General features: G+C 44.0%; 1 protein-coding gene across 1 annotated transcript in view; it reads left to right on the top strand.

The window, feature by feature from the left end:
• Positions 1–15555, top strand: part of LOC126234922 (TGF-beta-activated kinase 1 and MAP3K7-binding protein 3) — a 359286-nt gene that overhangs the window by 15431 nt on the left and 328300 nt on the right. The gene's annotated exons all lie outside the window — the stretch shown is intronic.

Genomic DNA, 15555 nt, shown 5'->3' with positions numbered 1-15555 from the left:
TTCCCTCCTCCGTGCGGATGCTTATTTCGTAATAGTGTGCGGATGCTTATTTCGTAATAGTCGTTCATAAATAGATTTTAACAATTTCGCTCTTGTTGAAATTTGACAGATGGGAGGGGGGAGGGAGAGAGAGAGAGAGAGAGAGAGAGAGAGAGAGAGAGAGAAGCTATTAAGTTTTGTTTTACATATTTTGGCTTTCAGACACGTTATCCATCCAACCATCTCAGACATATGCGAACACACACACACACACACACACACACACACACATATATATATATGTGTGTGTCACAAAATTTCGTCCAGCGAGTACGTCCGGCAGAAAAAGGACGTTAAACAGTCGCAATCTGGCAACACTGTAACCACAGTGCGGGAACTATATCTGTCAGCACAGATTAGTCGTGCTGTACAGTAGGTGTAGTGGATAGAGCTTTGGGTTAGCATGCAGGAGGTCGATGGTTCAAAAACAGCTTTGGAGGTAGCCCTTCGTGAATTTATTCGCACCACTTCATCTCCTAGATGCGAAACCTGTTTTCTTTGTACCCTCGTCCAATGCTCCCGTAGATTAGTACCAGCTATTATTCTTGCCTCGTTCAGGCCCATTACATTTCGTTAGGGCCTTACGTTACCAGTAGGACTAGCAACGTGCTTTGCAAATATTTAAACTCGATTAATATCTGTATGTGTTACCACCATGGTCCCACTAATTATGCCTTTCATCAATGAGCCTGGTAACCGCATGTTGTTTAGTACGTATCTCAATGCATTATTATTATTACTATTGTTATTATTCTATCGATGGGATTGTGGAAACATCACGTCTATTACCGTTAGGGAAACAGTGTAATTCGAAACCGAACATTTCACAGTTAACGGTGTCGGGATGAATCATGCAGAAAAATATCTGTCAGAGGGGTAATGAGCGTAAGGTGGAACAGCGTTCAGGACTGACGGCGTGTTTATACGGTATGCGCTGTCCACCAGACAGGGACTAGTTGCGAGCGGAGTAACGAGCCCGTGACAGGCTCCAGTGTACGTGTGTAGACGTATCGAATTTTCTCATTGTAAACCTCTAAACCAGTGTGGCAGACGTATGGTATACACAAACGATGAGTATGTGGATATGCTTCTGGTCCTTGGTGCATCTGATAACCGGGCTGGAGTTGCCGCTCGTGAATATGCTGCTAGATATCCTCGTGGAGGCCGCAGCTCGTGGTCGTGCGGTAGCGTTCGCGCTTCCCACACCCGGGTTCCCGGGTTCGATTCCCGGCGGGGTCAGGGATTTTCTCTGCCTCGTGATGGCTGGGTGTTGTGTGATGTCCTTAGGTTAGTTAGGTTTAAGTAGTTCTAAGTTCTAGGGGACTGATGACCATAGCTGTTAAGTCCCATAGTGCTCAGAACCATTTGAACCATTATCCTCGTGGACGCCATCCGCATAAACATGTGTTTTGTCGTCTGGCGCTGCGCCTTCGGGTGTCAGGTTCTCTCCTTCCACCATCGCGTGACAGATATCGTCTACGGACTCGCCGTACTCCAGCTACTGAGACAACTATTCTGGAGGTCGTACACCAAGATTCTCAGCGAAGTACACGTAGCGTAGCAAGGCAGGTGCGTGTCTCGCAACGCATGGTCGTTAACGTTCTGCACGAGCACGGGCTGCACCCCTATCATTATGCTTTCACGCAACACCTGCATCCTGCAGATCGCTATCAGCGGATGCATTTTTGCGAATGGTTCCGACAGGAAGCCAACGATGACTTCGTGAACACCGTGATATGGTCGGATGAAGCAGCATTCACTCGTGTGGGTGTCTTAAATATGCACAATGCCCACCATTGCTGTGAGGTTAAATGGTTCAAATGGCTCTGAGCACTATGGGACTCAACATCTTAGGTCATAAGTCCCCTAGAACTTAGAACTACTTAAACCTAACTAACCTAAGGACATCACACACACCCATGCCCGAGGCAGGATTCGAACCTGCGACCGTAGCAGTCCCGCGGTTCCGGACTGCAGCGCCAGAACCGCTAGACCACCGCGGCCGGCCCTGCTGTGAGGTTAACCTACGCGTCCACCGCGACCGTGGATATCAAGTTTGCTTTGGTATCAACGTCTGGGCGACAGGTGTTTGGACTCCTATATGTTGAGTGGCCGATTGACTGCACGAAGATATGCATTCCTCTCAAACTATCTGCCTGATGCGCTGGAAGATGTCCCACTACATGTTCGGCTGAGGATATGGTTACATGTTCGGCAGAGGATATGGTTCCAATATTATGGTGCAACTCCACACTCTGGAATTAATGTGTGACAGTATTTGGACAGAACATTTCCAGGGAAATGGCTCGGACGTGGAGCTCCAGTTGTATGGCCACCGCTTTCACCTGACCTAAATCTCCTGGATTTCTTGTGGGGATACCTGAAGGAGCACGTGTACTCTACCCCGCCGACGAATGTGGAAGAATTGGTAGCGCGTGTTCATGCTGCTCTTGTTACTGTGGACGTAGCTTTGCTGCGAAGGATCCACAACTGTATGATCCGGCAGGTTGCGCAATGTTTGGACGTGCAGGGAGGTCGCTTTGAGCATCTCTTCTGAGGGCAACGTATTCTGTTGCGAAGGTCATGTGCTCATTAATATGGACATTAGTAATGTCACTGGTCGCCATATATATATATATATATATATATATATATATATATATATATATATATATACACGGGGTGAACATCAATAAAACCGACAAACGACAGGGACGTTTCCTGACTGGAAGTGGAGCAAAAAACGTCCTATGAACATGTGTCTGGAAATGGACGGTGTGCATGTTGCGACAACAAATTGTCCCGGAACACAGTACAGGGCTGCATCGCATCCACATCTCAACAGTTGTTCAGAGTAACCTACATGGGATTGCCGGTGACAGGGACAGTAGCGGTTGTCATGCAGGATAAACATAATCGTACTTTGGCTTAGACCACGTTGGGGAGAGGGGGGGAGGGCACTTGCCTGGAGCTTGTACTAGGGTTCGTCTCAATATCTTGCAGAATCCGATCCTCCAAATATGGTCTACGCACAGTCCGCCGCCTCCCTGCACTTCCGTCTGTCTAATAGGACCCATGATGACACAAAAGCCCAAGAAGAGCATGAAATGTTGTGTGGTGTGGTTGTAGTCTGTGAGGGTACTTCTTTTTGGTACAGCCGTGCTGCTTCACGGCTGTTGCCATCTGCTTGGCTGTGCACAAATACCATCTCGGCTTGTTCCCGACATGAATGCCGCACCTTTCTCCTGCTTACAGTAAGCTGCGTCAATCACACAGCCTCCAAATCACAAGGAACACATGACACGTGGTCAGAGGAACTGTCATTCGTCAGCACCTTCTACCGTGGCAACGGTGCGTTCCCGGACACAATTTCATAGGACCTTTTTTCCTCCATTTCCAGTCGAGAATCCGCCCCTGCAGTTTGTCCGTTTTATTAGTGTTCACCCTGTATGTACAACAATTTAATAACTTGTAACCAAAATGTGTACCTTTATAGAGAGGGCACAAGTCAATTTCACCACTAGTGCGCCAGTAGTTGCCACACAACACGCTGCTTGTACATTCATTACGGTTTCTCATTTGCAGCTCGGCATTAAAAGACCTGTGTTTTTAAAAGTGATGAACACTTTGGAAGATTTATATAAAAAAAAGTATGCTAGTTACGCCTTAAGGAAGACTAAATATAAAGTAGCGAGAGAAACCAGAATTTTGGACATATTGTTTTCATTTTAGTTTCACGGTGCAGTGGAAGCAGCCCGAACGCGGTTTTGCGAGAAAAATGCCATTGTAAAAAGTGCTTTAATGGAATGGGACAGGGTGTTTTTTAAGAGAGATTCGCTGTCCACCTTCACGAAGACAGTCGAGCTTCTATGACCTCCTTGACACTTTAATAGGCCTATATGATTATTCGCTTTGTAAGCCCAAGAATTAACAGATGTTATTAGTTGTGGCTAGTAGCCATGATGCTATTTTTATATTTCATGGGCAAAGAAAACTGAAAATCCGATGTATGTGTGCAGCTGCTGTAAGGGAATACCACAATACATGTATTTCTGTTTGCTGATTACAAATTGTCTGGTGAACAACGTGGACTACACGGAATCATGAATGTTATTGATGGCGAAATGCGGTATTGCTTATGCAGACGGAGATAGAGAGACAGAGAGAGAGAGAGAGAGAGAGAGAGAGAGAGAGAGAGAACAAAGAATGATTCCGTGTTAACAAAAAAACAATTATGATGAAACCTCGTTTAGCCGAACTAAGTGGGTCTATAGGTCATCCAAATTATCGAAAATATGGATACTTCGGTAATTCAGGATAAAATGAGAACAACGTAAAAACACATGTTGTATTTTTTTCGCGTAAACACACAAATTGAACAGTATTTTAGATAAATTTTGACCAAATATCGAAAAAAGTACAGTTAGTTTTATACCCAGATATAATTAGTAAGTTTGTTTTCACCCAGATTCGAATGTTGTTAAGTGCACGACAATCAAGCAGCCATTTCACCAGTAATTAACTCGGTCGAAGTAATTCGTACCAGGCATTCAAATAAATCAAAGCTATTTTGTCTATACCTGACATGGTGAGACCGTGGCTGTGTACAATTAATGTAGGTTGATTCTTACAAAGAAGAAGACAGCAACCAGCCACTATTAATAATGTTACTAATTAATAGCTTTGTTAATAGTGGCTGGTTGCTGTCTTCATCTTTGTAAGAATCAACCTACATTAAATGAATTAATGTTTTGCCCAGTAGCGGTGTGGCCTCTGTATTTGTCTTAATGTCGTCACATCGAAAGCCAAATTCGTCAGCTAATAGATCATCATTACAGTCATTGTCTGTAGACCTCCGCATTATCAAATACTGTTCAGTTACTAAATTAAAAAAAAAACTATCAGGATCCGGAGATCCGTGTTGATGAGGGACGGATAAACAAGGTTCCACTGTAACTGTCGAACTTCAACGTAAATAATGCTCGTAAACAAACGAAAAGTTCCAGTATAGCTTGACTACTCAATCGCTGATTAGTCACTTGCATCAGCGAGTATTTGTTCAATGCAGTTCGGGGTAGAACGAACACGAAACTCTAGCCATTGGGAAACCAGTCCGATATTTTTTCGAATGATCCTGAGGAAATATTGTAGAATTAAGACGCGAATGAATCGTGCTGCCGAAAGTAAGTTCGTCAATTTTTTGAGATGCTTAGTCAAGAGTTTGTTTGACCAGTGCGAGAATGTCTCGAATACGCTCAATAAACTTCAGAGGAAGACTTCGCACATTGCTCGCGCCATAAAAATAGATCACTTACTAGTTTCAATTATCATCTGGGAAAAATAAAATTACGTAATTAATTTGTTTGTTTGTAGATATGTGACTATATTCCCGCCAGATACTGTAAATCTCGAGCCCTATAGTACCGTAGCAGTCCGCTAGAGGAGTTAAAACAAAATGGCACAGTCCACATCCACTTATCAGTCGGCCGCAGGAGTACAGTTATATACCTGCAAACAAACAAAAATTTAGTTACGTAATTTTATTTTTCCGAGATGATAATTAAAACTCTGTGACTGATTTTCGTATGCCGTCACATGTATTTGAGCGTGCAATAATTCGTTAACAAACTGTTGCGACGATAATACTATTTGATGGTTTTCTCTGTGACTGTGGTTTTACAGTGCAATAACCATTTCTAAAAATTAAATTTGAATAATAATAGGGTAAGAACAAGTTTTTGACGTTGTTGACTGGAATAAACTTAAGGAAATTTTGAAATTACTAGCGATTGGAGCGTATTTATCTATGATTTGTACAGAAACCAGACTACAGTAATGGAGCGTCGAAGGATTTGAAATGAAAGTAGTACTTTAAAAGGTAGTGGGGCAGGGCTATAGACCTACCCTCCTTATTCAGCCTCTACATAGATGAAGCCGTAAAGGAAACTAAGGAGTTGAGAAAGGCAATTAAAGTTCAGGGAAAAGGTATAAAACAGTTTAAATTCTGTCGATCGCACCGCAATTCTATCAGAGACGGCAAAGGACTTGGAATATCAGTTGAAATGGACAGTATCTTGAAAGGATATTGCAAGATGAACATCAAGAAAAATAAACCAAAGGTAACGGAGTATATTCGAATGTAATCAGGTGATGCTGAGAGATTTAAATTAGGACATTATACGCTGCTATCTTGGCAGCATTTGGACAACGGCAGAAGTAAAGAGCATATAATGCGCAACTGGGTATAGCAAGCAAAGCACTCCTGGAAAGAGAAGTATATTGACATTGAATATAAATTTAAGTGCTGTAACGTCTTTCCTGAAAATATTTCCCAGGAGTATAGCCTTATAGCCATGCAAGTAAAAGAAAAATCAGGTTTCCATCCTGCACAACGATGTCCCCCTTCCACTCAATGTACACTAAGGTGACAAAAGTCATGGGATACCACATAATATCGTCGGACCTTCTTTTGTCCGTCGTTGTGCAGCAACTCGCTCTAATTGTCCAGAATGTTCTTCAAACCAATCGCGAACAATTGTGAGCTGGTGACAAGGCGAATTGTCATCCAACGCCAGCGTTGTATGCGAACATGAAGTCCATGAATGGGTGCAAATGGTCTCCAAGTAGCCAAACGTAACCATTTTCTGTCAGTGAACCAGTCCATTCCGCGTAAACACAGCCCACACCATTATGGTGTCACCGCCAGCTTGCACAGTGCGTAGTTGACAACATGGGTCCATGGCTTCATGGGATGTGCGCCACACCATTATGGTGCCACCACCAGCTTGCACGGTGCCTACTTGACAACATGGGTCCATGGCTTCGTGGGATGTGCTTCACAATCGAACCACACCCACGGCTCATACCAACTGAAGAAGGGGATCACCTGACCAGGCCATGGTTTTCCAGTCGTCTGGGGTCCAACCGAAATGGTCACGAATCCAGGAGAGGCACTACAGACGATGTCGTGCTGTTATCAAAGGCATTCGCGCCGGTCATCTGCTGCCATAGCCCATTAACGTCAAATTTCTCCTCGGTGTTGTAACAGATAAGTTCATCGTACAGCCCACATTTATTTCTGCGGTTGCTTCACGCAGTGTTGCTTGATTGTTAGCACTGACAACTGTACGCAAAAGCCACTGCTCTCGATCGTTAAGTAAAGGCTGTCGGCCACTGTGTTGTTCGTGGTGAGAGTTAATACCTGAAATATCGTATTCTCGCCACACTCTTGACAATTTGGATGTCGGAATATTGAATTCCGAAGCGGAATGTCCCATGTGTCTAGCTCCAACTACCGTTCCGTGCCCATTTTTCACATGAATACCTGAATAGAAACGGCGGATCCGCCTGTGCACTGCCCTTTTATACCTTTTGTACAAATACTACCGCCATCTGTGTATGTGTATATCGCTATCCCATGACTTTTGTCACCTTAGTGTATAATATTTATGTCTTAAGTGCACCTGATTTAGGTTTTCCGTGATTTTCCTAAATCGCTTCAGGCAAATGCGGGGATGGTTCCTTTAAAAGGCCACGGTCGTTTTCCTTTCCCATCCTTCACTAATCTGACCTTGTGCTCGGTCTGTAATGACCTCGTTGTCTATGGCACGTTAAATGCTAATCTCCCCCTTCTCCTCCTCCTCCTCCTCGTCTTAAGTGTATCCGTGTATGACTGTAATTGTTGCGCGTATTGTGTGGCGTAATGTTTCTGTTGTGCGAAGAGAGTAGTACCAACGGTACATCAGGGGTAAACATCCTCTTACGGATGGTTCGTTATCAACAGTGCCACATACCCTCGCCTCAAGAGACACTACAGAGAACTTTGGAATTTAATCCAGCACATTGGCCCAAAAGACTAATGATCGGTATCTTACGCCACCATCTCTCCTCATCTCGCTAGCCGAATACTGGTCGTGAAAATTTCTTCCACCACAGGGTCGAGTTGGCTACCTCTGTGTCGAGAGCCACTGGAGAGGCGTGCTTTCGCGGCGTCGGTTGTGTAGGTAGGAAATCATGGAAGTAAAACGTGAACGATAAACAGTACAAGCAAGAAGACACAAGCTTTTGAAATATGACATGAATGAGGAATGCTGAAATTTGATGTGAAGATCTGATAATTAATGAACAGGTGCTAAATGGAATTGGGGAGAGAAAGAGTTTAATAGCACAGCTTAATTAAAACAACAGGTATGTTAGGACGCATATTTGGCATCAGTGAATAATTCATTTGGTAATTGAAGGAAGTGTAGAGGGTAAAATGTTTAGGGTGTGACCAGGGCTTTGTTACGTTTGCAGGTTCCAGTGGATGAAGGTTGTAGTAGTTAAGCAGAGATGAAGAGAGTTGCACAGGTTATACCATGTAGCGTGGAGAACTGCATCAGACCAGTCTCCGGACTGAAGACAACAGCAACACTAAGAGTTCCAAACTTTCGTATTGGGAACGATCCGAAGTAAGACTGTATGAACCCATTTGCTTCTAACAGACCATTGCTGTCATCCCCGTGAACAATGGCCGTTCCATTCATTTACCCTGTATATGATTTTTAAGAAAGTATGAAATGGTTCTGGGTGGTAAATTCCTAAAACCTATTCTTGATGCAGTTTTTACCTCGAAGTGCAGGGTGACACAGAAAAACGAGAACATTTCCACAATACAATAAAACTAGAAGTGATGAAGGAAAGAAATTGCATTCATAGTAATTGAAACCTTACAACTTTGCCATTTATGAAACATTGATGACATATATCATTTTTTAAAAATTACATCCTTTAGATGGCGTCCTCCTATACGAATGCTGTTGAGATTCCTCATTGACCGCTGCAAAATCTGAGCTGGGATACTGTGAATTTCATCCCGAATTCTCTGTTTTAACTCATCCAGGGTTCTTGGTCGAGTCGTGTAGACTTTGCTCTTGAGGTAGCCCCACAAGAAAAAATCACAAACGGATAAATCTGGCGATCTAGGGGGCCAGGGAATGTTACCGAATCGTAAGATCGCACGGTTGCCAAACAATTCTCGCACATATGCCATTGTTTGGACAGTTGTTCAATGCAGGTGTAACGAAAGTTCGTAACATCTCCACGTAACGATCGGCGTTGGCAGTTATTGTGTTCCCCTGTTCATTTGCGAAAACATACGGTCCGATAATACCATGTGATGAAACACCACACCATGGTGTCACTTTTGTAGCGTGTAAAGGGCACTCATGGACGTCATTAAGATTTGTGTTTGCCTAGTAACGGTAGTTCTGTTTATTCACATAACCTGTGAGATGAAAATGTGCCTCATCTTACATCCACAACTTGTTTAGGAGTTAATCGTCATTGTTTATTTTTGTTATCATTTATTGACAGAAACCTAATCGTAAGCGGTAATCGTTGTCCTTCAATTGTTGCACAATCTGTAGTCTGTACAGATGAAATTTTAAATCAATATGAAGAATTCTGCCAACACTCCAACCACTTCTACTTGCTTACGTATTGAACTCCTGGGCTCCAACAGAGAGACTCGCGTACATCAATGTTCGCTGGAGAACGCACACTTCTTGGACGTCCTTTTGGTTTCTTCTTGAGGGTAGATCCAGTCCCTTCAGAGTTATTAATCCAACATTTTATCGCGTGTTTCGATGGAACGACATCATGACGTCCAAAATTATAAAAACGTCGAAACTCCCTCTGCGCCGCTACCAAACTATCATTGTTTCGGCTAACGCACACTGTTGTCAGTGCCACTGATCCACGGTTACTGAAATAGCGGACTGTTTACTCGCTAACTGTCACGAACCCGCAATGCTGCCACCTGCCCATGGCTGCCACCACGCATTTCAAACAGTGCCGTTGTTCTGTGTCACCCTGTATTTCTTATTCTTCCATGCAAATGAATACCACTGTGTTGTCGAGCCATATAATTTTATTGCGTGAACAGAACCAACATACCGGCCGCGGTGGCCGAGCTGATCTAGGCGCTTCAGTCCGGAACCGCACGACTGCTACGGTCGCAGGTTCGAATCCTGCCGCGGGCATGGATGTGTGTGATGCCTTTAGGTTAGTTAGGTTTAAGTAGTTCTAAGTTCTAGGGGACTGATGACCTCCGATGTTAAGTCCCATAGTGCCCAGAGCCATTTGAACCAAGATCCAATATGCTGTTAGTGTGGATGTCATAACTGAACTGAAACAAGCAAAAAGCTGCAGCCTTGATTGTTGATCTATTTATTTTTTAATATGTAATGTTTCATGGTGTTTCTCGATGTCCCGTCTGCTGGCGAACTCAAACGGCCGCCCTCCGCCCAACGACTTTCTCAAACAAAGTAATAATGAAACACAAACAAGAATTTGTACTAATGTATGCAAAAAAGGGAACCTACGCTTCATTTTTAACATACACGTTAACATAACGTTAATAAACGATACGTTTATTCTTTTACATACGACGACGAAGGCGCAGAAAACTTGGCGCTTTTGACTTTTGAAGGGAAAATACTGAATTTAAGTACACAAAAATTCCGTACACTAACAGTAACACATTGCCCTGTTAAATTTGCAAAGCATAATTACTGGGTTCCTCCCATGGTATTGTTCTTATTACTTCTATTTTTGAAACTTCCTCTGTTGAGTTAGAGTTTAACAAACGAATGTAAATAGAGGGTTCGCTGTGAACGATTTTGTCACCTTTTGTTTCGCTCTTCATTTCTGTTTACTAGCTATGAAATGCCGGAAACAATCCTCATAGAAAAAAATTACTTGCACATAAGCTGACGCCAACAGGAAAACTGGACAATGCTGATACTAGCGTGTCAGTGAAATGTTAAGATTCGCTTTAGAGCATCTGCTTATGCTGTGGCGTACATTTTCAGACAGGGAGGTCAGTTAATACCGCTTGCCCAGTGTAATTCGTAATAAGGGCAGGCTTTGACCTAGTCATAATTCGAAGCTATAACAACACTGAAATTCATATTTTGTTGTATGAAACATGAAATAATACTTGGAACACATTTATTAACCACCTGTTAGCGTGTTGGTCCATTTTTGTTCTGAAAAATTTGTTGTGGAACGAATCCTATGTGATCCTCAACATCGATATTTACGTCCACACTCCCAAAAACCATGTAAAGGAGGAGGGAATAACATTTTGTATTTGAGAAAAGATGACTGCTGTGCAACAGACTCTCAGCAGAGAACAGACACGGTGGAAAGGACTATAGTCTGCCCAACATCCAGGCGAAATATCTCTTCAACGATAGTAAAAACAAAGAAACAGAAATAATTCTCTCTCTCTCTCTCTCTCTCTCTCACACACACACACACACACACACACACACATTGTTAAGATTAACAAATGTGCGAGCGGTAGTTTTGGGGGAAGGGGGGTGTTTACACGCTGTGAAGAGGAATTCGTTTTCACGTGATAGCCTCTAGCCTCGACAGGAACCCATGGCCAGAAGGATCATCCAACGACGCTACTGAGCGTCGGAGTTACAGGCGCCGGCGCCTACCATTGGGCCACCCCTTCGGCGGTAAACGTGACTTTTTACGCTGACGGACAGTAGGCGGAACGACTCGCAATGTTGAATGTTACTCAGTGATCACCATTGATTGCTACGTCGCCAGTGGAGAAGATGGAATTAGCTGCTGCTTTAGCAGCAGAAATCCCTTGTCTCTTTATGTATGGTTCAAATGGCTCTGAGCAGTACGGGACTTAACATCTGAGGTCATCAGTCCCCTAGAACTTAGAACTACTTAAACCTAACTAACCTAAGGACATCACACACATCCAAGCCCGAGGCAGGATTCGAACCTGCGACCGTAGCGGTCGCGCGGTTCCAGACTGAGGCGCATAGAACCGTTCGGCCACAACGGCCGGCTCTTATGTATGGGATGCTTTGTAGCCTATGGGTGGGTGACGGTTTAGAACATAGGTTTCCGTCCACAGTTTACTTTTAAAAAAATAAAGTACAGATGAAAATCTGTGTTCAAAACCGTAATCCATCAAGGCAACAGAGCATCTCATTTATAGGAAACAAAGCCTGCCTGCGCAGCAGCTACCTGCATCTTCTCCGCTGGTGATCGTGGTAATCAGTCGCGATCACTGAAGTAACAAACAACATTGTGAGACGTTCCGCCTACAGTCTGTCAGTGTGCAAAGTCACGTTTGCTGCCGAAGGGGTGGCATAGCGGCAGGCGCCGTCGCGTATAAATCCGACGCGCAGTAGCATCGTTGGCTGACGTTTCTGAACGTGGGTTCCTCTCCTCTATTTGTTCCTCAAGACACCCTCTGCAGCCCCTCGAAGTTTGTCGCAACTTTTGTGGGACATATATCGTCATATGTATGTTTCTTGTAGTTCGTGTTCCATGATAAGACGCTTTTGAGTGCCCCACTTAGAATATGAAATCAGAAAGTATTGTTCGTAGAGTCTCTATAATCTGCTCCCCTACATTTGCCGTCCATCCACATTATTTTTCGATTTCCCTCCCAAGCAGTTGTTAGCTTTCTCTGGATCTTAAGAACTATTTGGTTGATCAACACAGAACTGGATGAAAATGAGGGATTCAAAGTTAGTAAAAATATTTGCTGGCCCCTCAGGCGACGGTATCCGTAACGAAATAGTGGGGGGCTAGAAACATTGTTGAGATGCCTGTAGTCTAATCTGCTGACACCTTTTTAGTTTCGTTACTTTATTGATGCATAAAAAGTAACAAAAAGTTGAAACTTTTGATCCATGTGATAAGAGTTTCATATATGTTTGACAAGTGCCACAAAACAGTTTTGGTGTTCCGTTGGGTACATTCATCGCAACGTTTCGCAAACGAACGCTCGTATTTCCCGCGACGGAAATGAATAGGAATGCCTCCACAGGCTGGGCGATGTCTTCCGGACATTTGAGTCAACACAGGAGCGGAAAGACGTCTGTCTCTGGCAGCGTGGCGCAAGGTGGGGGACCTGTCTGAGACCGCGCGCTAAACAAGACAAATCGCCTTTTAGGAAGATTCATGCTTGACGGACCGCGCGTCCAAGGAGAATTCGGTCATAATTAACGGTAAGTGTCGCTGTTTATTTTCTGGGGTACTTTAAGTCCCACAGATGAATGGGCCAGCTGTGGAGGGCTGCGCGTTGCAGTAATTTATCCCGGCCTACTTCCCTAACTGCCAAGGTGAGATATGAAGGCCCGCCGTGTTAAAGGAACGGACGAGGTCCACGCTTTGTGGGGGACTGGGAGGCGAGGGGAATAGACGCGTAACAAACTCAACAGGATGTGTGTGCAGTACAGCAAATATCGCATACGTATCAAGCGTTTTGGGCAGACCGTGCAGATATCAGCGAAACGTGTGTTGTTTTTTGATGTAGCTGCAAAAAAAAAAAAAAAAAAAAAAAAAAAAAAAAAAAAAAAAAGAGGTTCAAATGGCTCTGAGCACTATGGGACTTAACTGCTGTGGTCATCAGTCCCCTAGAACTTAGAACTACTTAAAGCTAACTAACCTAAGGACATCACACACATCCATGCCCGAGGCATGCTGCAGCATTCGCAATATCGATTTCATACAACGTCAACAAGATGCTAAGAATCGCTACTTGGTAAGGGATTTGTACCACGTTGATACGTTGTTACATTGTTGTAGTTCGTAATGACAGTTAAAGTAAGTTGACCGTAACTCAGGTATGTGCGTTTGGTGGGTTATATTTTATATTTGACAATGAGTCCACAGCAGGAACTACGTTGTGCTGAACAATATGAAATAAGAGGATGTTTTAATCCATACAGTGATAGCCAGTGCTGCAAGTTGATATCATTCAAGAAATGAATGTTTAGTTTTTCATTGCTATAAATAGCTAATACTTATAGTAAGAGATTACGTCGCAGAGGGTTAAGAAAGACAAAACAAACATAAAGATTTACTTACAGTTTCTGTGTCGTCATTGCCCAAATAGCAAAAGTTATTAACTGTAGCCGGCCGACGTGGCCGAGCGGTTCTAGGCGCTACAGTCTGGAACCGCGCGACCGCTACGGTCGCAGGTTCGAATCCTGCCTCGGGCATAGATGTGTGTGATGTTCTTAGGTTAGTTAGGTTTAAGTAGTTCTAAGTTCTAGGGGCTGATGACCTCAGAAGGTAAGTCCGATAGTGCTGAGAGCCATTATTAACTGTAAATAGAAACGTCTCGATTCGAAACCAGGTAGCTATTCCAATTTTCAGCCAACACTAAGCAGCATTCGCATTTGGCACTGTTTATGTAAGGTCGGAGCTGGCCTTGATCACTATAAAACCAGTAGCCGTAGTTCAGTTTTCCTTTCTGGCGAAAGATTAAAGTAAACGCTCCAAGTGAAAACTAAAAATTTAGGAAAATGAAGTAGCTACCATTTTGGCAGCAGAGAACAGTGTGAAGAGCATTATTTAAACAGGTTAAAAAGGACCAACAACCCCATGAGAAAGGAGAGGATTGAGTAGGACGCCCAGTCTGTGGCAAGGTCATCAGTGCTGGGGCATTAGCACAGGTAGAATAGGACGGGACAGCAAAAGCATTGGCGCTATGCCGAAGAAACCATGCCAGCATTCGCCTGAAATGATTCAAGGCACCGCGGGAACAACGGGGTGAAAGGAACCCGAAGGGGGACCCGAACCCCGAAACTGTTGGTGAAACTCAGCCGACTCACTGACTACATTGAGCTGACAAATGTCGTTGGATACCTCCTAATATATTGTCGGACCTCCTTTTGCAGCAACATTGAGGCACGCTGCCTCTATAGCCCTCCACGATTGCGAATATGTTACCGGTTTAGAATTTTGTGCTCGGACTGACCTTTCGATTACGTCCCATAAATGTTCGATGCGATTCATGTCGAGCGATTTGGGTGGCATCATTCGCTCGTATTGTCCGGAATGTTCTTCAAACCAATCGCAAACAATTGTGGCTAGGTGACATGACGCATTGTTATCCTTAAAATGCCACCGTTGATTGCAAACATGAAGTACATGAATGGGTGCAACTGGTCTGCAAGTATCCGAATGTAATCATTTCCTGTCAATGAACCAATCCATCCCATGTAAACACAGCCCACGCCATTATGGTGCCACTACCAACTTGCACAGTGCCTAGCTAACTTGGGTCCATGGCTTCGTGGGGTGTGCTTCACAGTCGAAGTACACCCTCGGCTCATACCAACCGAAGGAGGGACTCATCTGACCAGGCCACGGTTTTCCAGTTGTCTGTCGTCCATCCGGTATGGTCACTTGCCCAGGAGAGGCGCTGCAGACGATATCGTACTGTTATCAAAAGTACTCGCGTCGGCCGTCTGCTGCCATAGCCCATTAACGTCAAATTTCGTCGCACTATTGTAACAGATACGTTCACAATACATCCCACATTGATTTCTGCGGTTATTTGACGCGGTGTTGCTTGTCTGTTAGCACTGACAACTCTGTGCAAACGCTTCTTCTCTCGATCGTTCAGTGAAGGCCATCGGCCTTTGCGTTGTCCTTGGTGTGAGGTAACACCTGAAATGTGGTATTTTCGGCACACTCGTG

Source organism: Schistocerca nitens, chromosome 2, assembly GCF_023898315.1.
Source record: "Schistocerca nitens isolate TAMUIC-IGC-003100 chromosome 2, iqSchNite1.1, whole genome shotgun sequence".
Taxonomy (NCBI): Eukaryota; Metazoa; Arthropoda; class Insecta; order Orthoptera; family Acrididae; genus Schistocerca; species Schistocerca nitens.
The sequence above is the reverse complement of the archived record's forward strand: the minus strand, read 5'-3'. Positions and strand labels throughout refer to the sequence as shown.